The sequence below is a fragment of the Nycticebus coucang genome, chromosome 1, assembly GCF_027406575.1.
Source record: "Nycticebus coucang isolate mNycCou1 chromosome 1, mNycCou1.pri, whole genome shotgun sequence".
Taxonomy (NCBI): Eukaryota; Metazoa; Chordata; class Mammalia; order Primates; family Lorisidae; genus Nycticebus; species Nycticebus coucang.
The window spans coordinates 17525988-17551519 of record NC_069780.1 but is presented as its reverse complement, the minus strand read 5'-3'; the positions used below and the strand labels follow the sequence as shown (position 1 = coordinate 17551519).

The 25532-nt window shown below is 45.6% G+C and overlaps 1 pseudogene; it reads left to right on the top strand.

The window, feature by feature from the left end:
• The first annotated feature begins 3925 nt into the window (after positions 1-3925).
• Positions 3926-9937, top strand: LOC128590069 (DNA-directed RNA polymerases I, II, and III subunit RPABC2-like; annotated as a pseudogene).
• The last annotated feature ends 15595 nt before the right edge of the window (positions 9938-25532 follow it).

Here is a 25532-nt window from a genome sequence, read left to right as displayed (position 1 = left end):
CCCAAGAGCTGGAGGTTGCTGTGAGCTGTGACGCCACAAAACTCTACTGAGTGGGACAAAGTGAGACTCTGTCTCTAAAAAAAATAAATAAAAAGTAAAAACTGATAAAGAGGGTGCCACCCGTGGCTCAGTGAGTAGGGTACCGGCCCCATATACCAAGGGTGGCAGGTTCAAACCTGGCCCCAGCCAAACTGCAACAACAACAACAAAATAGTCAGCATTGTGATGTGCAGCTATGGTCCCAATTACTCAGGAGGCTGAGGCAAGAGAATCGGCTAAGCTCAAGAGCTGGAGGTTGCTGTGAGTTGTGACGCCACAGCACTCTACTGTGGGCGACAAAGTTGAAACTCTGTCTCTAAAAAATAAAATTAAATTAAAATTAAAACTGATAAAGAGAGGCCAGGCGTGGTGGCTCATGACTGTAATCCTAGCACTCTGGGATGCCGAGGGAGGTGGATGGCTTGAGCTCACAAGTTCAAAACCAGCTTGAGCAAAAGCTTGAGCAAGAGCAAAATGTACTAAAGACAGAAAAGCTAGCCAGGTATTATGGTGCGTGCCTGTCATCCCAGCTACTTGGGAGGCTGAGGCAAGATCACTGAACCCAAGCGTTTGAGGTTGCTGTGAGCTAGGATGTTATAGCACTTTATCCAGGGCACAGAGTGAGACTCTGTCTCAAAAAGAAAACAAACAAACAAAAAACTGATAAAGAAAAAGAATCCAGTCATTGTTCTGCTTTTTAATTGTACCTGTAGGGAAATTCTTTTTTTTTTTTTTTTTTTTGTAGAGACAGAGTCTCGCTGTACCGCCCTCGGTAGAGTGCCGTGGGGTCACACGGCTCACAGCAACCTTTAACTCTTGGGCTTACGCGATTCTCTTGCCTCAGCCTCCCAAGCAGCTGGGACTACAGGCGCCCGCCACAACGCCCGGCTATTTTTTTTGTTGCAGTTTGGCCAGGGCTGGGTTTGAACCCGCCACCTACTCACTGAGCCACAGGGGCCGCCCCTGTAGGGAAATTCTTAATGAAGGATTGTCTGTGTAGAAAATTTTCACCTAATCAATAAAATAAGAATGATAAATTCAGCCTACTATAAATTGATACAAATGGTAAACTCAGCCTATTAAAACTAGAGAGATTGTCTCTAGTTTAGGACTGTTAAAAAAAATGAAATAGAAAAAAAAGAAAGAAATATAATTGGTCCTATTTAAAAAATAAATAAATCAATAAGAAAAAAGAAGAGAGACATCTCGGCATGTGGGGTTTTTCCTAATGGAAATATATAGCACCTAGGAAGTATTCTTGTCAGATACTTGGACCTGAACTGACTCAAGTTTTTAGATTCATAATTTTATATGTAAACAACAGAAGGCAGAAGAATGTGGTTAATGATCCAGTGAAGCTGCAATCACACAGAACATAATAATTCCATTTCTTAAGTGAATGAATTATGTGTTAGTGGATTAGTTTACTGGGGTTGCTGTAATACAGTACTACAGAGTAGACCACTTAAACAAGATAAATTTATTTTCTCACAGTTGTGGACATGGGAAGTCCAAGATCAGGTGATCAAGTGTTTTTCCTCCGGAAGCCTCTGTCTCTGGGTTGCAGAGGGCCACTTTCTTGTTGGGTCCTCAGGTGGTCTTGTCTCTGTCCATGCATCCCTGGTGTCTCTCTGTGTGCCCCAATTTCCTCTTCATGTGAGAACACCAGTCAGACTGGATTAAGGCCTACCCCAAAGGCTATCTGGGTGGATAGTAACCCCAGGTATCTGAGGCTAGCAAACAAACTTTTCCCCTCCATAAGTGTACCCTCACTCAATCCCAAAAGAATTCCTACAGATAGGCAGCCAAAGTCTTATAATAAAAAGTTATAAAAGAAGTCTAGGTGCAGTGGCTCAATTCTTAGTACTTTGGGAGGTTGAGAAGGGAGGATCTCTTGAGTCCAGGAGTTCAAGACCAGGGAGGATCTCTTGAGACCAGGAGTTCAAGACCAGCTTGAGCAATAGCAAGACATACTATCTACCAAAAAAAAAAAAAGAAAGAAAGAAAAGAAAAGAAAAAAAGTGGGGAAGAGGATTGCTTGAGCCCAGGTGTTTGAGGATACAGTAAGCTATCCTGATGCCATTACATACCAGCATGAGCAATAGGGCAAGACCTGTCTCCAAAAAAAAAAAAAAAAAGAAGAAGAAATAAGCAAGTCACACATAACAGAATCAGAAACACAACAACTAAAGGTAGTATAATTTTTGGAATTAAAAAATAGTCCTGCTTCTGTTCGAAATGTTTTAAATTGGGAAAAAGGCATTGAAAACATAAGCAATTGGAGGCCTGGACAGAGGCCAATTCTAGCACTCTGGGAGGCCCAGGTGGGGGATCGTCTAAGCTCAGGAGTTCCAGACCAGCCTGAGCAAGAGTGAGACACCATCTCTAAAAATAGCCAGGCATTGTGGCAGGTGCCTGTAGTCCCAGCTACCTGGAAGGCTGAGCCAAGAGGATCGCTTGATCCCAAGAGTTTGAGGTTGCTGTAAGCTATGACACCACAGCACTCTACTGAGGGTGACAAAAATGGAAACTTTGTCGCCAAAAACAAAACAAAACAACTGAACAAAAAAAAAAAAAAAGAAAGAAAAAGAAAAGAAATAAACTACGCTTTCATGTTTTTCTTTTTTAATTTTCATTTATTGTTGCTGAAGGGAATTTTGAAAAATGAGTGATGGCTCGGCACCTTTAGCTCAAGCAGCTAAGGCGCCAGCTGCATACACCAGAGCTGGCGGGTTCCAATCCAGCCCAGGCCTGCCAAACAACAAAGACAACTACAACCAAAAAATAGCCGGGTGTTGTGGCGGGCGCCTGTAGTTCCAGCTACTTGGGAGGCTGAGGCAAGAGAATCGCTTAAGCCCGGGAGTTGGAGGTTGCTGTGAGCTATGATGCCATAGCACTGTACCCAGGGCGACAGCTTGAGGCTCTAGCTAAAAAAAAAAAGAAAAAGAAAAAAGAAATATGAGTGAATTTACTATACTTTGTCGCCAAGGGTTTTTTTGGCACTTTTTTTACGGTAAATATTGGTGTCATAACACTAATGCAGAGAGCCAAAATGTGAGCTGAAACTGTTTACTAGTTGTTTGACTTTGGACAAGTTGCTTAATCTCTGCTTCAGTTTCATCACTGGCAAGATAAAGAATTTTAATAGAATCCTGCCATATGGGGTTTCCTCATTCAGGGTTAGACAGGGACCCCATTTCCTAGGCCTGGGCAATTTCATGTAAGCTGAGCTTCTTCTGACCCGGTCTCCCTGCTGTTTTACCCAGAGCTGGAAAGACTGCATTATTTGTTAATACAGTCATCAACATTGAAGTCTGTCAAGTCCTGACCAAATTTAATTCCCATGATCTCCCTTTTTTTTTTTTTTTTAAATAAAACAGCATATAGGGTGGCGCCTGTGGCTCAAGGAGTAGGGCGCCGGTCCCATATGCCAGAGGTGGCGGGTTCAAACCTAGCCCCGGCCAAAAACCAAAAAAAGAAAAAAAACAGCATATAACCCCTAGACAAAAGACCCATATGGAGACTTCCCGCTTGGGTCTTTCCCTTTGCCAGAAGCTCTGGTGTTTTTTATTTTTTTTATTTTTTTGGCCGGGGCTGGGTTTGAACCCGCCACCTCCAGCATATGGGACCAGCGCCCTACCCTTTGAGCCACAGGCGCTGCCCTAGCTCTGGTGTTTTTTAATCCTTCCGTATTCCTTTCTGTCTAATAAATCCTATCTTACCTCTGATCTGTGGTCCATGGGTTCATTCTTCGAATCTCTGAGATCAACGACCTACTGTAGAAAGAAATCCTGCCAACATATTTTGGGGACCTGTCTAGGATTGAAGATCTGTGGTAAGCAATGGAACCACTTAACTCTATCCTGTTTTCTCTATAATCATAATAATGGAGACTAATAATTTGGATGCCCATCAGGCCCTAAAAGTGCATAGCATGGCTGCCGACCTCCAAGTCATGGGTGAAAGGATTTGGGGGAACAAACTTTCTAGTTCCCCTTGGCTACAAAAGGAAGGAGCTGAAGGGAATGTTAGAAGGCTTCTGAACCCTTTCTATATCTACTCCTTTTCTCTGGTTGAGAGCCAAAGAGCAAACAGAAGTAGCACCCAGAGCTCCAGGGGTCCCTGGCAATGGTTGTGACCCCACTGCACTGGAGGGTCTTTTGAAAACATGCTCTCCCTGTTCTTTTACTATCCAGTCTTGTCTTCCTGGGTCCCAAACCTCTTCTGCTTATCTCTACAGATCCCTGCTGCTCTCTCTCTTTGTACTTTGAATGTATGTATCTATTGAAGTTTGTACTGGTTCCTTCTGGGATTTTTCAGATGTTGTGTCTTTCTTTCTTTCTTTCTTGTCTTGAGACAGAGTCTCACTATGTCACCCTCAGTAGAGTGTCTTGGCATCACAGCTCACAGCAACCTCAAACTCTTGGGCTTAAGTGATTGGCTTCAGCCTCCCAAGTAGTGGGGACTACAACTGATTGCAGTGGCTGGCCCCAACTGACTGAGCTATGGGTGCCAAGCTGAGCAAGAGATGTTTTTAAAATGCAATTCTGACCATACTCCCCAGCTTAAAACTACGTTGATGGCTTTTCATCACTCCTGAGTAGCTGGGACTACAGGTGCCTGCCACAACGCCCAGCTATTTTTGGGTTGGAGTTGTCATTGTTGTTCAGCAGGTCCTGGGCCAACCTCGAACGTGCCAGCCTCAGTGTATGTGGCTGGCACCCTACTCACTGAGCTACAGGTGCTGAGCCTGTAAATGTGTTTCAAAAGGGTCTTCTTCATTGCCTTTCACTCCAAAATTTAATTCAGCTGGCTTTTCTGTGTGTTTATGAAAGAAGCTGAGCTGTGGAACAAAGGGCAAAATGACTCACTCCTCCACCTGGCTTCTCTGGGTGACCGGGAGCCTGTGTGGGTAGCCTGAGGCAACTGCCCAAGGCAACAATGGACATAAACCCCAGACTAAAGTTCAGTCTCTTCTGTTTTTTTTTTTTTTTTTTTTTTGGTAGAGACAGAGTCTCACCATACCACCCTCGGGTAGAGTGCCATGACATCACACAGCTCACAGCAACTTCTAACTCTTGGGCTTACATGATTTTCTTGCCTCAGCCTCCGGAGCAGCTGGGACTACAGGTGCCCGCCACAACGCCCCGCTATTTTTTTTGTTGCAGTTTGGCCGGGGCTGGGTTTGAACCCGCCACCCTCGGCATATGGGGCTGGCGCCCTACTCACTGAGCCACAGGCGCCGCCCCAGTCTCTTCTCAAAAAGCAGAAAATTGTGGGCGGCGCCTGTGGCTCAGCGGGTAGGGCGCCGGCCCCATATGCCGAGGGTGGCGGGTTCAAACCCAGCACCGGCCAAACTGCAACAAAAAAATAGCCGGGCGTTGTGGCGGGCGCCTGTAGTCCCAGCTACTTGGAAGGCTGAGGCAAGAGAATCGCTGAAGCCCAGGAGTTGGGGGTTGCTGTGAGCTGCGTGATGCCACGGCACTCTACCGAGGGCGATAAGGTGAGACTCCTTTACAAAAAAAACAAAAGCAGAAAATTGGGAAAAAAAACAACTTTAAAAATAAAATCAAAGAAAATGACCCTGGTATTTGATTTTTTTTTCTGGTCTACTAGTGTAAATAGGAAGGTTCAAAGGCATTCCAGTTTTTTCTAAGACTTCAGCTAGTTGTAAGTAATTCTAATGCAAAAAATTTTTAATTTTTTTTAAATTTATTTATTTATTTATTTTTGAGACAGAACCTCAAGCTGTCCCCCTCGGTAAAGTGCCGCAGCATCACAGCTCACCGCAACCTCCAGCTCCTAGGCTTAGATGATTCTCTTGCTTCTGCCTCCCGAGTAGCTGGGACCACAGGGCCAGGGCTGGGTTTGAACCCACCACCCTTGGTATACAGGGCCGGCGCCCTACCCACTGAGCCACAGGCACCACCGCTAATGCAGAAAATTTTAAATGTCTCTCAAACCCATTTCTTTCAACCTTGATTTTTAATGAGTTTGATTATTGCTGCCTTGCTAACTTTTGGGTTAGAAAGGAGAGTGGAAAATATAGCATTTAAGACCTGCTTATGATAAAAAGCCTATTTTCCTTTGTAATTAGAAATTTAGAAAAAGCTTGTAAAAATTAGCAATTAAAACTTAAAGGTGGGCCGTGCCCATAGCTCAGTGCCGAGGGCACCGGCCATATACCCCGAGGCAGGCAGGTTTGAACCCGGCCTGGGCCTGGAAGACAACAATGAAAAGTACAACAAAAATTAGCCGGGCATTGTGGCGGGCACCTGTAGTCCTAGCTACTTGGAAGGCTGAGGCAAGAGAATCGCTGAAGCCCTGCATTTGAGGTTTCTGTGAGCTGTGAAGCCATAGCACTCTGCTGAGGGCGACATGATAAGACTCTGTCTCCAAAAAAAAAAAAAAAAAAGAAAGAAAAGAAAAAAGAAAAATTGCCTCAAGCAGCACTGCTTGCTCCTTGTCCAGAGTGCAAAGGTGACCACTGGACAACAGCCTGTTCCCAGAGGTGAAGGGCTCCCAGGAAAGTGACCCCCCTCAGCCTCCAAACTGGACTGATGGTATCTGGGACAGTTTTTCATAGATCCAGTATATGTTATCACCTCTCAAGAGCCCAGGTCTGCCTCATAGGGGAGGGCCAGGAAATAGCATTTCTCTAAGATGCTAGAGTCACCTTTCTGTACTCCTCTCTAACCCTGGTCATCTGTCCCCCAAATCTGTAACTCTACAGGAGATATCTGAAAAGCCAGTTACCAAATTCTTCCCTCAGCCTTAAGGTGCAACTGGGGAGACTGGCTGTTCTATCATGCCTTCCCAATTATGCCTGAAAGTGTGGTTCCCCTTTTAAAAAGGGACATACTAACTAAATCACCTATGAATACAGGACAGAAACCTATATTATGCCTTACCTTATTAGAGACAGAAATTAAACCAGAAGTATGGGCTACCAAGGGACAGATGGAAAGAGCAAAATATGGTCAATGGGTCCAAATTAGGTTAAAAAATACTATCATCTAGTTCCCTCAGGTATACAAAGAGAAAGTAAATAACCAGGTAAAGATTGACAAATAGATTTTATTCATCTTCCTAAAATACATGGTATATAATATTTGCTGATATTTATGGATACTTTTTTTTTTGGCAGGAGCTAAGTTTGAACCTGCCACCTCTGGCATACGGGGCCAGCGCCCTACTCCTTTGAGCCACAGGTGCTGCCCATTTATGGATACTTTTACTAATTGAGTTAAAATGTTCCTTTTCAGGACAAAAGAGGCTCAAGAAGTTGTAAAGGCTTTATTTAGTACATGAAATTATGTCTAGGTTCAGATTCCTTCAGAGTTTACAAAGTAATAATGGGCCTGCCTTCAAAGCAGCTATTACACAAGGAATATCTAAAGCCCTTCCTGGGAACACACACACAAAAAAATGAATGATAAAATCAAAGGACAGTTAACAAAAGTTCATCTCAGTTATGAAGACTCATCTCCTTGGACTAAATAATTTTCCTTTGTTCTCATTAGAATAAGAAATTTAGGGCGGTGCCTGTGGCTCAAGGGGTAGGGCGCTAGTCCCATATGCCAGAGGTGGCGGGTTCAAACCCAGCCCTGGCCAAAAACCACAAAAAAAAAAAAAAAAAAAGAAATTTACCTTATAGCTCATTTAAACTATTATATGGAGGGCTCTTCTTAACTAACAATTTATTATTAGATCAAAAAAATAGAGTATTAGTAAAACATATTACTTCTTTGGCTAAATTTCAACAAATTCTTAAAAACTTCCCAATTACATTTTCACATTCAACACTAAAAGAACTTTTCTCTTGGCTGGACACAGTGGCTCATGCCTGTAATCCTAGCACTCTGGGAGGCCAAGATGGGTGGATTGCCTGAGATCACAGGTTGGAGACCAGCTGGAGCCAGAGCAAGACCCTGTCTCTAAAAATAGCTAGAAGTTGTGGCAATCACCGTAGTCCCAGGTACTCGGGAGGCTGAGGCAAGAGAATCACTTGAGCCCGAGTTTGAGGCTGCTGTGAGCTATGACACTCTACCAAGGGTGACAAAGTGATATGCTGTCTCAAAAAAAAAAATAATAATTTCTCTCTCAGAGATCTAGTTAGGATCAAAGCTCTCCACCTCCAATTCACCTTCTCAGACCTAAAGTTAGGAGGGTCCTTTTCTGTTATCTTGTCTTCTCCTACAACTGTTAAAGTTATAGGAATAGATTCCTGAATACATTATTCACAAGTAAAATTCTGGAACCCACCACTTCCTATAGAAGCAGACCATGAAGAAATTAACCACAGTTTACCTACACTTGTGAGCCTAAAGAAAATTTGAAGTTACTTAGAAAGCAGTAAGGAAAGTATTAATGTAGTTTTCTGTTTTAAACGACTGGCTTTGTTATTTCCAACCCGTCACCACTGACACTGTAATTAACCCTCTCCTGTCTTTCTTCTACCCATGCTTTGTAATATGCTAATCAGATTTGTGTCTTCCAGAGATGATGTCATCAGGTTGCAAACAGTAAAATGGCTCCACTCCAAGACTCAATTGTATTGCAGACCACTGGAGCACCCTCTTCCAAGGAACCTTTAACTGTCCCCTTTTGTCATTGTTGATCCAACAGGAAGCAGTTAAGGTTGAGTTGATGCCCTTTTTTCCCTAACAACAGTTAGAGTTTCTAGTTAGACGGGGAGAATTGATACAGGGTTCCCTGGTTCAGTTTCCTAGGCCTGGGCAATTTCCTGTAAACCCTGGCCTCTTCTGAAGTGGATGCCCTGCCATTTTGTAGGGAGCTGGAGGGACTGCATTCATTTGTTAATACACTCATCAACATTGAAGTATACTAAGTCCTGGCCTAATTTAATTCTCAGGACCTCCCTTTTTTACTGTTTTACAAAACAGTATATAATCCCTAGACAAAAGACCCATGGGAATGCCTCTAAGGGTCTACTTTACCTACTGTTACCCTAAGGTCTAAAGAACATAGACCATAAATCCTACTCTTACTGGGTACAGTGGTTTATGCTTGTAATCCCAGCACTTTGGAAGGCTAAGGCCAGAGGATTGCTTGAGGCCAGGAGCTCAAGACCAACATGAGCAATGTATTGAGACCCTGTCTCTACAATAAATAAATAAGTAAATAAATACATAAATAATTAAACCCAGCATACTGTGTGCCTGTAGTACCAGCTACTCAGGAGGCTGAGGTAGGAGGGCGGCTTGAGCTCAGGAATTCCTAGTTCCAATGAGCTATGATGTTACTACTGCATCCCAGCCTGGACAACTGGAGCAACACTAAAAAACAATTTTAAAATCCTACCCTTTGGCGGTTTGCGGGTGTCCATGGGGTCTGAGGCTTACAGCAGGGTATTTGTGGAGAGAGTGTCACGTCAGGCAAGGAGGACAATTTTGATAGCGCGACTTTAATAATGTAGAGGAAGGTGGAGGGCTGGATGACGTGGAGGAGGGCCAGGAGAAGGTGGAGATCTCCCCTCTGAGGAGAGACTGCAGGCCAACCAGAAGCAAACCACCGCACCGTATGTGACCAAATAGGAGTGGGCCTGTGTGCTGAGTACCCGAGCTCTGCAGATCGCGGTGTGTGCCCCTGTGATGGTAGAGCTGGCCGGGGAGACAAACTGTTTGCTCATCTCCATGAAGGAACTCATCGTCCTTCGCCACTCCCTGCCTGATGGGAGCTATGAAGACTGGGGGTGGACGAGCTCATCACTGTGGACTGAGTCGCCGTTGTCCTGCCTCTGCCCCTGCTGGCTTGCTATCTTCACTTTCTGTGATAGCCGTAAATAACAAACTGTTCAACCTTTCAAAAAAAAAAAAAGAATCCTGGCTCGGCGCCTAGACACCGGCCGCATACACTTGAGCTGGCGGTTCGAATCCAGCCCGGCCCGCCAAACAATCATGGCTGCAACTGAAAAATAGCCAGACGTTGTGGCGGGCGCCTGTAGTCCCAGCTGTTTGGGAGGCGGAGGCAAGAGAATGGCTTGAGCCCAGGAGTTGGAGGTAGGTTGCTGTGAGCTGTGATGCCACTGCACTCTACCCAGGGCGACAGCTTGAGGCTCTGTCTCAAAAAAAAAAAAAAAAAAAAAGAATCCTGGGCGGCGCCTGTGGCTCAGTGAGTAGGGCACCGGCCCCATATGCCAAGGGCGGCCCCGGCCAAACTGCAACAAAAAAATAGCCGGGCGTTGTGGCAGGCGCCTGTAGTCCCAGCTGCTCGGGAGGCTGAGGCAAGAGAATCGCATAAGCCCAAGTGTTGGAGGTTGCTGTGAGCCGTGTGACGCCACGGCACTCTACCCGAGGGCAGTACAGTGAGACTCTGTCTCTACAAAAAAAAAAAAAAAAGAATCCTGCCCTAGGCATCTTCACATAGCACAGCATTCTTGCCTTTCCCTGAGGGGCTGACTTCAATTGCCTTATGCTGTCCCTCCCTACGCTATATAACCCCTAGGTCAGGGGTGGGTGGTGACAGCCCAGGGAACCCACCATTTTGGGATTTTGCAACTGCTGAGGACTTGGCTTCTATTTGTTCCTAAGTCCCCTATTAAATGTTTCTTTCTGAGAAATTGGGTATGTCAGCCTCTTTCTTGGGCCTCTCAGCTTCCTCAGATGTGGGGGTCAGGTTTACGTGGACCAGCTTACTGTGGCCCACACCTAGAACAAAATAGAATAATAACGAATGCATGTTTCCTGGGCGAATAGTAGTGGTGACCTGTGGAAGCCTAAAATGCAGTTCTGGGTGAGGCAGGAAGGTTTAGCTTTGTTGACAGCACCTACACAATAACATTATGCATGCCAACCAGAGGTGCACACATCTGAGACTCTGTGTAATGAGTCACAAATTCATTTAAAACTCATTACAGTTTACCTTTAGCTGCTCCTACAAATACACTCTCTCTCTTTTTTTTTTTTTTTAAGAGAGACAGAATCTCTCTTTGTCGCCCTTGGTTAGATAGAGTGCTGTGGCGTCACAGCTCACAGCAACCTCCAACTCTTGGGCTTAAACAATTCTCTTGCCTCAGCCTCCCAAGCAGCTGGAACTATAAGCACCTGCCACAGTGCTCGGCTATTTTTTTTTTTCTTTTTTTTTTTTTTTTTTTTGGATTTTTGGCCGGGGCTAGGTTTGAACCCGCCACCTCTGGCATATGGGACCGGCGCCCTACTCCTTGAGCCACAGGAGCCACCCAGTGCTCGGCTATTTTTGTTGTTGTTGCAATTTGGCCGGTTCTGGATTTGAAACCGCCACCCTCGGTATATGGGCCTGTCACCCTACCCACTGAGCCACAGGCACCGCCCTACAAACACTGTTATCTTGACAGGCAATGTTTATAGTGGTCAGAAATAGATCACATGAAAGGTGTATCTTTCATAAAACTCTCCTTATTTTTACAGCAAGGCAGATTCAGGTGAGGGTGGATAAGCCTCTGAGTTACATAAGGTGAATTCATTTTCATTATTCCTGCCACAAATATTTATCAAGCATCTCTTGTTCTCAAGGCTAAGAGAGGTAACATAAGGAAATATACTGAGGTCAGCTCTAGCTTTATTAACTCTCACCATCAATTTTCTATCAGTCAGTAAATTCTTTTCCTTTAACAGTTTCTTTGCTGTCCTGGAGCATTGTATGGCAGTATGCCAACCCCAACCTGGTTTGAAAGGTGGCTGGCTGGGAAAACGCTGACTCTGAAAATACTCAGTTTAAAGATGCCTGGAGAAGGCTTCCATTAACTCAGGCTGAGTAAACCCAGAAAATGCAGCCTCTCTGGCCTCTTCAGGAGGCTTTATTGATTTCCAACAAAGGGGCATCTGCAAAAGATAAGATTGAGAGAATCCCAAGTCCCTGGGAAGACTAGAGAGAGAGGCTGGGTAAATGGAAGGGAGTTGGTAATAGACCAAACACCCAACGGTGTATTTAGAAAGCGAGGGAGAAGTTGGTTTTATCCCTACAGGAGAAGTAAACCCGGTTTCCTAACCTAACTACATATCAAACATTTAAATTTAATTCCTCCTATTGACTCTGGAAGGCATAGGCCAAATCCAGCCTGTCCCAGAGCCTCTGGGTTCTTTTCATTTCCCTGGTTTTGACGAACCCCCAGGGATTGTCCATCCTGATGCCCCAGGTTTGAGGCGGGGTGCCTTGCTGATAGTCAACCTACCTCCCACACTTTGATGCCTCTTGCTTCAGTTTAAATCATTTTTTTCATTTCAAGGCTTATTTCTGCCTTCCCACATCTCCCTGTCCATCTTATACATAACAGATTAGCTTTTTTTTTTTTGTAGAGACATTCTCACTATACTGCCCTCAGGTAGAGTGCCGTGGCGTCACACAGCTCACAGCAACCTCTAACTCCTGGGCTTACGGGATTCTCCTGCCTCAGCCTCCCGAGCAGCTGGGACTACAGGCGCCCGCCACAACGCCCGGCTATTTTTTGGTTGCAGTTTGGCCGGGGCTGGGTTTGAATCCACCACCCTCGGCATATGGGGCCGGCGCCCTACTCACTGAGCCACAGGCGCAGCCCCAACAGATTAGCTTTTCTAAAGCACTGCTTTGACAATGTTAACTTTCTTTCTTTTTTTTTTTTTTTGTAGAGACAGAGTCTCACTTTATGGCCCTCGGTAGAGTGCCGTGGCCTCACACGGCTCACAGCAACCTCCAACTCCTGGGCTTAAGTGATTCTCTTGCCTCAGCCTCCCGAGTAGCTGGGACTACAGGCGCCCGCCACAACGCCCAGCTATTTTTTGGTTGCAGTTTGGCCGGGGCCGGGTTTGAACCCGCCACCCTCGGTGTATGGGGCCGGCGCCTTACCGACTGAGCCACAGGCGCCGCCCGACAATGTTAACTTTCTACACTGAACTCTCAACCATTTCTTACTCTTAAGTCTAAACTCTTTGGTTTGACATTCAAGGCCTTTACAATTTTCTCTCACATTTCCATTAGCATGGAAGACCTCTGTCTTCCTTTTTTCTGTGTGTTTCTCTCCCTTCGTGCTAAATGTGGGACCTAACATAAGGGAGCCCCCAGGAAAATGTTGCTTAAGGGGGGGAGTGTGTAGCCGGGCATTGTGGCGGGTGCCTATAGTCCCAGCTACTCGGGAGGCTGAGGCAGGAGAATCGCCGAAGCCCAGGAGTTGGAGGTTGCTGTGAGCTGTGTGACGCCACTGCACTCTACCAAGGGCCATAAAGTGAAACTCCAGCTCTACAAAAAAAAAAAAAAAAAAGTGGGGGGGAGCGTGGGAAACATCTGCTGAAAGGAGAAATGGGACCCTTGCTTACTTGTTCACTCTTCTATAACATTTATCCTCTTGATATTTTTCTGTCTGTGCTGCTTCAAGCATACTCTAAGGCGATGATAATTTCATGTTTTGGGGCTCAATTTGTGACATTCCAATGGAAGATGCATCTAATTGTCCATTCTAAGTCTTTTCCAGTCTAATACCTTAGTACGTACTGCAAAACTAGAAATGTCCCAAGGCCAATCAATCTAAATGGGTCATGATGATATCTTTCCATAAAAAAAGAAAGAAAGAAAATGAAATAGTAAATGGGGCCTGGCATGGTGCTTATACTTGTAATCTCAGCACTTTGGGAGACAAAGATGGGAGGATAACTTTGGGGCAGACATTTGAGACAAGCCTGGGTGACGTAGTGAGACCCCATCTCTACAAAAAATTTAAAAAATTAGCCTAGTGTGGTGGTGTGTGCCTGTAATCCTAGCTACTAGGGAGGCTGAGGTGGGATTATCCCTTGAGTCCCAGAACTTGGGGTTACTGTGAGCTATTTGTTGGGACACTGCGCTCTAGCTTAGCCAACTCAGTCTCTAAAAACAAAATTTAAGAAAGAAAAGTAGGGCGGTGCCTATGGCTCAGTGAGCAGGGCGCCGGCCCCATATACCAATGGTGTTGGGTTCAAACCCAGCCCCAGCCAAACTGCAACAACAACAAAAAAATAGCCGGGCGTTGTGGTGGGCACCTGTAGTCCCAGCTACTGGGGAGGCTGAGGCAAGAGAATTGCCTAAACCCAGGAGTTGGAGGTTGCTGTGAGCTGTGATGTCATAGCACTCTACCAAGGGTGATGAAGTGAGACTCTGTCTCAAAAAAAAAAAAAAAAAGAAAAGTAAAGTAAATAAATAAATTGTATTTACATAAAGAGGAGCCAGGCTCTAAAGAGTAACTGCTTTATATACAGTTTAAAAACAGACAAAGGCTGGACTGTGCAGCTTGCATCTGCAGTCATAGTACTGTGAGAGGGTGAGGCAGGAGGATCCCTTGAGCTCTGGTGCTCGAGATCAGCCTGAGCAAGAGCGAGATACCATCTGTACAAAAAATAGAAAAATTACCTGGGCATAGTCACATGTTCCAGGTAATTTGATTTTTTGTTTTTTTTTTTTGTAGAGACAGAGTCTCACTTTATGGCCCTCGGTAGAGTGCCATGGCATCACAGAGCTCACAGCAACCTCCAACTCCTGGGCTTAAGCGATTCTCTTGCCTGAGCCTCCCGAGTAGCTGGGACTACAGGTGCCCGCCACAACGCCCGGCTATTTTTTGGTTGCAGTTCAGCCGGGGCCAGGTTTGAACCCGCCACCCTCGGTATATGGGGCCGGCACCTTACCAACTGAGCCACAGGCACCACCCAGTCCCAGGTATTTGGGAGGCTGAGGCAGGAGGATTGATTAAGCCCAGAAGATGGAGGTGGTATTGCAGTGAGCTATGATCCTACCAAACTCAAAAAACAAAACCGACGGGCGGCGCCTGTGGCTCAGTCGGTAGGGCGCCGGCCCCATATGCCAAGGGTGGCGGGTTCAAACCCAGCCCCGGCCAAATTGCAACAAAAAAATAGCTGGGCGTTGTGGCGGGCCCCTGTAGTCCCAGCTGCTTGGGAGGCTGAGGCAAGAGAATCACTTAAGCCCAGGAGTTGGAGGTTGCTGTGAACTGTGTGAGGCCACGGCACTCTACCGAGGGCCATAAAGTGAGACTCTGTCTCTACAAAAAAAAAAAAAACAAAACCGACAAACAAACAAAAAAAAACCCAAAAGTAAACTAATGTATAATGGAGAAGTCAGAATAGTTGCTACATTTGGAAGGAGTGAAGACTAGGACAGAGTATGAGAGAGGCTTCTAGGGTATTGTTAATGCCCCCCACCCCCTTTTAACTTTTAAATTTGAGCAGCAGAGGCCTGTAATCCTAGCACTCTGGAGGTGGAGGCGGGTCGATTGCTTGAAATCATGAGTAAGAGACAAGCCTGAGCAAGAGCAAAATCCTGTCCCTACTACGATATAAAAATTAGCTGGGTGTTGTGGTGGGCACCTATAGTCTCAGCTACTTGGGAGTCCCAAGCATGAGGATCACTTGAGCCCAAGCGTCTAAAGTTGCTGGGAGCTCTGACGATGTCAAGGCCCTCTACCCAGGGTGACAGAGTGAGACTCTGTCTCTAACAAACAAATAAAATCTGCGTGGCAGAGATACAAGCGTGTTAAGCTACCTACTTAGATTTTCTGTACTTTTTTTGTATGTGTGTTAAACTTTACAAAAAAATTTATTTAAACAAAAGACTGGCTTGGCGTCTGTGGCTCAAGCAGCTAAGGCACCAGCCACATACACCTGGGCTAGCAGGTTCGAATCCAGCCCAGGCCCGCCAAACAACAATGATGACTGCAACCAAAAAATAGCCAAGCGTTGTGGCGGGCACCTGTAGTCCCAGCTACTTGGGAGGTGGAGGTAGCAGAATCACTTGAGCCCAGGAGTTGGAGGTTGCTGTGAGCTGTGATGCTACAGCACTCTACCCAGGGTGACAGCTTGAGGATCTGTCTCAAAAAAAAAACACAAAAGACTTTATGGGTATTGAAATTTAGTTTGATGATGGGTGGCGCCTGTGGCTCAGTGAGTAGGGCGCCGGCCCCATATACCAAGGGTGGCGGGTTCAAACCCAGTCCCGGTTGAACTGCAACCAAAAAATAGCCGGGCGTTGTAGTAGGCGCCTGTAGTCCCAGCTGCTCCGGAGGCTGAGGCAGGAGAATCGCAGAAGCCCAAGAGCTGGAGGTTGCTGTGAGTCCTGTGACATCATGGCACTCTACTGAGGGCGGTAAAGTGAGACTCTGTCTCTACAAAAAAAAAAAAAAAAAGAAAGAAATTTAGTTTGATGAACTGTCAACATTTAATCTTTCAGCCTATTTTCAGATATACTTTACTGTACTATCTGATTCTGCAAGTTAATTATCAATAGTTAGATTTTTTTTCACTGTATTCCATTTTACAGGCATGAACTTTATAACCATATGAACTTTGTAGCCAAATGAACTTTATAACCAATGAATTTTTTTTAATTCTAGTTTATTATTATTATTTTATTTACTTTTTAAGGAGTGGAGAGCGCCTGCAAGTCTCGAACCACTCCGCCTTGTCAAAGTGGCTAGAAGGCTGTATTTTCTTTTTTTTTTTTTTGTAGAGACAGAGTTTCACTTTATCACCCTTGGTAGAGTGTCATGGCGTCACACAGCTCACAGTAACCTCCAACTCCTGGGCTTAGGCGATTCTCCTGCCTCAGCCTCCCGAGTAGCTGGGACTACAGGCGCCTGCCACAACACCTGGCTATTTTTTTGTTGCAGTTTGGCTGGGGCTGGGCTTGAATCCGTCACCCTCGGCATATGGGGCCGGCGCCCTGCTCACTGAGCCATAGGCACCGCCCAGAAGGCTGTATTTTCAAATAACTGCTGAGCTAAAGCCAGTCTGAATTATTTAATTGGTCTTTTCTTTGCAGCATAAAACAAATTATGTGAACCAAGGTGGTCTGGCTGTAGCATCTGGGTTCCTAGGCCCCACCCCCTCTGCTTTTTCCACCCCCACTAGACTCTCCCGCTCTGTGTTAATGTCATCAGATACTCACCTTCTGCTCATTTTCCACACCTTTAAATAACTTTACACAAGGCTTCTGGCATTCTTCTTCTCTCCAGGATTATTATTACTTGGCAACTGTCTGTGTTTGTGTCCATGAACAACCCATCACCTTAGCTTCCATGCTCTTTGGTCTCAACTACAGCTCTAGGGAAGGCAGAATTCTAGAGATCTCTCTTCCCCAACCCCTAAGATTCTAGGTCATCCTCTGGCTATTTCATCAAACAATAACCTGGGTACTGATTTGAAGGATTTTGTTGTTTTAACTAAAGCCCTCAATCAGTAGACTGTAACATAGTAAGATTGTAAAGCCATTTATTTATTTATTTATTTTTGAGACTCTGTCCCACTGGGGAGAATGCCCTGGTGTCATATCTCAAACTCTTGGGCTCAAATGATCTTCTTGCTTCAACCTCCTGAGTTGGAACAATGGGCACTCACCACGACACCAGCTAGTTTATTTATTTATTTATTTATTTCAGTTTTTGGCAGGGGCTGGGTTTAGAACCTACCACCTCCGGCATATGGGGACGGCACCCTACCCTTTGAACCACCAGAGCCGCCCAGTTTAATCTGTTTTTAGTAGATATTGGGTCTGGATTTTGCTCAGGCTGGTCGCACCTGAGCTCAATTGATGCACCTGCCTCTGCCTCCAGGAGAGCTCCGATTACTTGGTGTGAGACACATAAACCCTTTAAAATTAGCGGGACAGTCAGATTGGAAGTCGAAGATTGCTTTCACCTGTAGTTCCAGCTACTTGGGAGGCTGAGGCAAAAGAATCGCTTAAGCCCAAGAGTTTGAGGTTGCTGTGAGCTGTGAAGCCAGAGTGCTCTACCGAGGGCAGGGCGGGTGACAGCTTGAGACTCTGAAAACAAAAACATAAATAGACTGGCTTTGAAGGCGGAGAGGGTCACAAGGGAAGAAATGCAGGCAGCCTGAGGGACCTGGGGCTGCCCCTGTTAACAGTCAGAAAGGACTTAGGAAGCTCAATGAGAAAACCAAAGGAAATGAGTGAAAATGTATGTCAACAGGGCGGCGCCTATGGCTCAAAGGAGTAGGGTGCTGGCCCCATATACCAGAGATGGCAGGTTCAAACCCGTCCCTGGCCAAAAAACTACAAAAAAAAAAAAAAAAAAAAAAAAAAGAAAGAAAAAGAAAATGTATGTCAACAAAACAAAACTATGTCCCCCTGCCTCCACCAAACCCCAAAGGAGCTGGATTCTGCTAACAACCTGACTCAGCTTGGAAGAAGATTCTTTAGAGCTTCCAGGGCAGGATTTGTGGCTCAGTGGGTAGAGTGCTGGCCCCATATACCCAGGGTGGTGGGTTCAAACCCAACTCCGGCCAAACTGCATCCAAAAAATTAGCTGGGCGTTGTGGCGGGCACCTCTAGTCCCAACTACTTGGGAGTCTGAGGCAAGAGAATTGCCTAAGCCCAAGAGCTGGAGGTTGCTGTGAGCTGTGACACCACAGCACGCTATGTAACCAAGGGCGACAAAGAGAGACTCTATGTCTAAAAAAAAGAAAAAAAAGGCCGGGTGTGGTGGCTCATGCCTGTAGTCCCAGAGCTATGGGAGGCCGAGGCAGGAGGATTGCCTGAGCTCAGAGGTTCGAGACCAGTATGAGCAGCCGTGACTCAGAGTAAGACCCCATCTCTACTCATGTCAAAAACAGCCGGACGTTGTGGTGGGCGTCTGTAATCCCAGCTACTGGGGAGGCAATGGGAAAGAGAATCGCCAAAGGAAGAACATTAAAAAAAAAAAAAGTCTTCCAGGCCAGGCTGGTGGCTCACTCCTGTAATCCTAGCACTCTGGGAGGCCAAGGGGGGTAGATAGCTTGAGCTCACAAGTTCGAGACCAACTGAGCAAATGCAAGAGCCCGGTCTCTACTAAAAATAGAAAAACAGAGGCAAGAGAATCGCTAGAGCCTGAGTTGGAGGCTGCTGTGAGCTATAATGGCACGGCACTCTACCCAAGGGGACAGCTTCAGACTCTGTCTCAAAAAAAAAGAAGAGCTTCCAGCTTTGACTTGTCCTTAGGATACCCTGAGCACAGCCTGGACTCCTGACCTCTGTAACTGAAAGATAAAAATGGGTGTTGTCTTAAGACACTAACTTGATGCTAATTTGTTACTCAAGCAATAGAAAACAAATACACCTCCATTCCACTTCCACAATTCCCCTCCCCTATTCAAAGCTCGTGACAAGCTGAATGTCAATATTAAATGCCTCTATTCTCCTCTGGGACATTATTCTCCTGACTCAGCTCCAAGTGACCCCTCCATAAGCTTTCTGTTTACCTGCCTATTCATGACTTCATTTTTTCTGTAATAAATCACTTCACTTACTCAACTACATTGCTCCATTTTTCTATTGCCCTACCCAGCCAGCATTATTCAACCCTTAATTGTCACGTCTTCGTGAGTGAGACGGCCATGCCCATTTGGGGCTTTCAAGCCACTGTGCTTAAAGAATCCAGCCCTAGGGTCCTGGGTGTGGATACACCATCTCTTTTTATGTCCCTTCTTCGTGTTGAGAGGAAAATCTTTTCCTCTGCCAACTTAGGTCCAGTGCTTATGGACCTGTAAATTAATGGACAATAGACAGATTAATAGGAGACTAGAAAAAGCTTATCGACATGCATGCAAGAGCATTCTGATGAAGAGGCTTTGTACAGGTAGGATAGAGGTTTATATCCTAACTTAATATGGTGGCCAAGCAGAGGGGGGACCAAGGTGGGAGAACTGCTTAAGGCCAGAAGTTCCAGACTAACCTGGGCAAAATGCAAGAGCCCGTGTCTACACAAAATAAAAAAAATTAGCCAAGTCTGGTAGCACCCTTCTGTAGTCCTAGCTACTCAAGAGGCTGAGGTGGGAGGATTTTCTTGAGCCCAGGAATTCAAGGTTACAATAAGCTATGATCAGGCCATTGAACTCCAGCCTGGATGACAGAGCAAGACCTTATCTCTGGAAAAAAAAAAAAAAAATCAATATGGGAAATGAGGGAGAGAAGGGGCTTCTGCGGGAAAACAAATAGGCTTTTTTTTTTTTTAAGGTGGCACTATCTGCTCTTTCTTTCTTTTTTTTTCCTGCAGTTTTTTGGCCGGTGCTGGGTTTGAACCCACCACCTGTGGCATGGTGACAGCCTACTCCTTTGAGCCACAGGCGCCGCCCTGAAAATTAATAGGCTTTTAAAGGAAAGATAGTGGGCTTTTTAGGGAACAAGGTATGACAATTTGTGATAATGTTTGGTTTTGCAATGTCTCATTCAGGTGCATGGTCTCCTTCCTGGCAGTAAAGCTCCCCAACAAGGGAGTTACGGGAGCTTCATTCTCAGGAAGCTCTGCCTTCAGTCAAATAAGGGAAGCTTCAAAAAAGGCTTCTTTCTGCATCTGCTGTGTCTCAAATGTCTTCAGTTTAAAATTATCTTCATACTAACACTGTGGGTCCCTACATTGCATCCTCTTCCCTTCCCTTAGGGCCTTGCGTTAGGCAGAAGAATGGCCTCCCAGAGATGTCCATTTCCTAATCCCCAGAGTGTGAGTGATAGGTTAGTTAGCAAAGAACAATTAAGAATGTAGATGGCTTTAAATAGGGAGATTAACCTGGTTCCGGTGAGCCCATTGTAACAACAAAGGTCCTTAAAAGTGGAAGTGGGGGGCGGCGCCTGTGGCTCCGTCGGTAAGGCACCAGCCCCATATACCGAGGGTGGCGGGTTCAAACCCGGCCCCGGCTGAACTGCAACCAAAAAATAGCCAGGCGTTGTGGCGGGCGCCTGTAGTCCCAGCTACTCCGGAGGCTGAGGCAAGAGAGTCGCTTAAGCCCAGGAGTTGGAGGTTGCTGTGAGCTGTGTGACGCCACGGCGCTCTACCGAGGGCCATAAAGTGAGACTCTGTCTCTACAAAAAAAAAAAAAGTGGAGGGCGGCCCCTGTGGCTCAGTGAGCAGGGCGCCGGCCCCATATACCGAGGGTAGCGGGTTCAAACCCAGCCCCGGCCAAACTGCAACGAGAAAATAGCCGGGCGTTGTGGCGGGCGCCTGTAGTCCCAGCTACTCGGGAGGCTGAGGCAGGAGAATCGCTTAAGCCCAGGAGTTGGAGGTTGCTGTGAGCTGTGAGATGCCACGGCACTCTACAGAGGGCAATGGAGTGAAACTCTGTCTCTACAAAAAAAAAAAAAAAAAGTGGAAGTGGGAGGCAAAGGAAGAAAGTCAAAGATGTGATTACAGAAGCAAGGTCAGACAAATGCTACTTGCCAGCTTTAAAGATGGAGGAAAGGGGGCGGTGCCTGTGGCTCAATGAGTAGGGCGCCGGCCCCATATGCCGAGGGTGGCGGGTTCAAACCCAGCCCCGGCCAAACTGCAACCAAAAAAAATAGCCCAGCGTTGTGGCGGGCACCTGTAGTCCCAGCTGCTCGGGAGGCTGAGGCAAGAGAATCGCGTAAGCCCAAGAGTTAGAGGTTGCTGTGAGCCGTGTGACGCCGTGGCACTCTACCCGAGGGCGGTACAGTGAGACTCTGTCTCTGCAAAAAAAAAAAAAAAAAGATGGAGGAAAGGGCCATGAGCCTAGGAATGCAGGTAGAAAGTTTCCAGAAGGGAACATACACCTGCTGCTATCTCCACTTTAGCTTACTACACCCATGTTGGACTTGCGACCTAAAGTTGTGTTTTGTTTTTTGAGTCAGAGTCTCTCTCTGTCGACCACGACCAGGCTAGACTGCAATGGTGTGATTATGGCTCAATGCCTGGGCTCAAGGCATTCTTCTGCCTCAGCCTTCAAGTGGCAGGGATTACAGGCATTCACCACCATGCCCAGCTAACTTAAGGTTTTTGTGGAGACCAGAGTCTTACTATGTTGCCTACAATAGTCACAAATGTCTGGCCTCATTGGATCCTCCCACCTTGGCCTCCCAAAGTGCTAGATAATAGTTGTGAGTCACCAGCCTGACCTATAGAAATGTAGGTAATCATTTTGTGTTGTTTTAAGTTACTAAATTTGTGGCAATTTGTTAGGGCAGAAAATGAATACAAGTCTATTTCAATATTCATCATTTTCTCAAATCCCCCATCTTATTATTCACATGCTTACCCTGGGCAGATCCCACAATTTGAAAGAGAAGGTATAGTTATGGGTCAGATATTTATTTCAGTTTTCTCTAATTAAAATGTTTATCTCCAGCGGCACCTGTGGCTCAAGGAGTAGGGCGCAGGTCCCATATGCTGGAGGTGGCGGATTCAAACCTAGCCACGGCCAAAAACCACAATAAATAAATAAATAAAATGTTTATCTCCATGAATATTCCGAACTCCCTCCCCTTCTGCTATAATTTTTTTCTTTTTTTTTTTTTGAGACAGAGTCTCACTCTGTCACCTTGCGGTTGAGTGCCATGGCACCACAGCTCACAGTAACTGCAGACTGGGCTCAAGCAATCCTCTTGCCTCAGCCTTTGTGTAGCTGGGACTATAGGCACCTGCTACAATGCCCAGCTAATTTTAGAAGAGACTGGGTCTCACTTTTGCTTGGGCTGGTCTTAAACTCCTGAGTTTAAGCAATCCACCTGCCTTGGCCTCCCAGAGTGCTAGGATTACAGGTATTACAGTGTGGCCTACGATTTTTCTTTCTTTTCCAAGACAGAGCCTCAAGCTGTTGCCCCAGGTAGAGTGCAGTAGCATCACAGCTCACAGCAACCTCCAACTCTTGGGTTTAAGTGATTCTCTTACCTCAGCCTCCCAAGCAGATGGGACCACAGGCTCCCACCACAACGCTCAGGTATTTTTTGGTTGTAGTGGTCATTGTTGTTTGGCAGGCCTGGGCTGTATTCGAACCCACCAGCTCTGGTGTATGTGGCTGGTGCCCTAGCCACTTGAGCTACAGGCACCCAGTCCCTACAATTTTTTATTTTTTATTTTATTTTTTTTAGAGACAGTCTCACTTTGTCACGCTCGGGAGAGTGCTGTGGCATCACAGCTCACAGCAACCTCCAGCTCTTAGGCTTAGGTGATTCTCTTGTCTCAGCCTCCTGAGTAGCTGGGACTACAGGCACCAGCCACAATACCTGGCTATTTTATTTTTTGCAGTTTGGCTGGGGCTGGGTTCAACCCGCCACCTTCAGTATATGGGGCTGGTGCCCTACTCACTGAGCCACAGGCACTGCCCCCTTACAATTTTTTTTAAAGATTTTTTTTTTCCCTTTTCTGATTCTAATTTCTCTGGATCTCATTTCCATTCTCCTTCCTGATGGTCCCAACAATCACCTTTCTTTACAGCTTGTCCTTTTGGCATGCACGCATGTTCTGGCCTGTAGGAAGTATTACTCTAAGATAGCCGCTAGCTATGTTCCTTTCTCACTTTCCCTTTTTACGAAAACTTGGAGGAAGAGGTCGTTTGAACTGTTTCCATTCCTTTACTCACTGTTGTTGCGCTGGCCATTACAGACTGAACTTTCTTTCTCTGTATTCATCAGAGGCCCCTGGCAGCTGTTGAGTGAGGGGAGCCAAGGGGGAACATTGCCTATAGGCTTTCTTCTACTACAGACATTTTATGTTTTTTAAACTTGGAGCGGTAGTGAAAGTAAATCTACTTGGACCTAATAAATATGTTATATACGTAACCCAACCAAATGCTCTGAGGTTTGAGATGAGCCCTTTTGGAAACATGGGCTTGCTGGGGTAAAATTAATACTTGAAAGTTCACCTTTGGAATAAGCTCTAAGAAATGTGCTACACTGGGTCCTTGCCAGTTCTTTGCAGCTGGTACACAGGTGTTCACTGGGATTCTCAGTGCTGGGTTCTGTAAATTCTAGAAGTTACTCTTACTAGGTAAAAGAGAGGTCACAGGGCTCCATGCCTGTAGCTCAAGCGACTAGGGCACCAGCCACATACACCGGAGCTGGCAGGTTCGAACCCAGCCTGGGCCCACCAAACAACAATGACAACTACAACTATAAAATAGCCAGGCGTTGTGGTGGGCGCCTGTCCCAGCTACTTGGTTTTTTTTTTGCAGTTTCTGTCTGGGGCTGGGTTTGAACCTGCCACCTCCGGCATATGGGGCCAGCGCCCCACTCCTTTGAGCCACAGGCACCACCCCTGTCCCAGCTACTTGGGAGGCTGAGGCAAGAGAATTGCTTAAGCCCAGGAGTTGGAGGTTGCTGTGAGGTTGCCTGCTCTACCCAAGACGACAGCTTGAGACTCTGTCTCAAAAAAATAAAAAAATAGGGCGGTGCCTATGGCTCAAGGAGTAGGGTGCTGGTCCCATGTGCCGGAGGTGGCGCGTTCAAACCCAGCCCTGGCCAAAAACCACACACACAAAAATTAAATAAAAAAAAAATAAAAAAATCCAAACACTTAAAAAAAAAAAAAAAAGATAGAGGTCACGTGGTGGAGGGTGGAGCGCAATGACCCTGAAGACTGTCAGTTATCTAACTTTTGACCTTGTGCAAATTAGTCTCCTTTGGACAGGTGACTCATCTATAAGATTCTTCTCTCCCTACATTCTGTGACCTAAAATTACTAAACACTAAAAGTGAAAAAGGGCAAATAAACTGACCTATCAACATGAAAAATCATAAACTAAGATATTTTAAAAATTAAACTTAAAATAAGGTAGAAAAGTTTTTTGTTTTAGCTCTATTCTAGTGAAGATATGACTAAGAATTGTTTTGTCTTTATATGTACATTTCATCAATTTATTTTACTTTTAAACAAAATTCACGAAAAAAACAATTTTTTTTTTTTTTGAGACAGAGCCTCAAGCTGTCCCTCTGGGTAGAGTGCCATGGCATCACAGCTTCTAGGCGTAAGCAATTCTTTTGCCTCCATCTCCCAAGTAGCTGGGACTACAGGTGCCTGCCACTACGCCCAACTATTTTTTGTTGCAGCCATCATTGTTGTTTGGCCCAGGCAGGATTCGAACCAGCCAGCTCAGGTGTATGTGGCTGGTGCCTTAACCACTTGAGCTACAGGCCCCAAGCCTCATTTTTTGTTATATATCTACATTAGATGAAATTTAGAAAATCACACTAAAAAGAAAAAAATACAGCCATGTTACTACCTAGAACAAATTAACACTTTCCGGTACAATATTGCTATTCATCTATTTCTATGTATGGGTTTTTGGGTTGTTTTTGTTATACACAATTATAAAATGCTGTATTTAATTTAGTATTTTTTTTTCTTTTAGAGACAGAATCTCAGTGTTTCCCCCTCGGTAGAGTGCTCTCGCATCACAGCTCACAGCAACCTCCAACTCCTGGACTTAGGCGATTCTCTTGCCTCAGCCTCCAGAGTAGCTGGGACTACAGGCGCCCACCACAACGACGGCTACTTTTTGTTGTAGTTTGGCCAGGGCTGGCGCCCTACTCACTGAGCCACAGAAGCCGCCCTAATTTATTTAATTTATTTATTTAGATAAAATAAATATTTTTATTTATTAATTATTATTATTATTATCATTTTGCAGTTTTTGGCTGGGGCCAAGTTTGAACCCACCACTTCAGATAAATGGGGCTGGCGCCCTACTCCTTGAGCCACAGGCCTAGTATCTTTTTTAAAAAGATGTGCTGGGTGGCGTCTGTGGCTCAACGGAGTAGGGCACTGA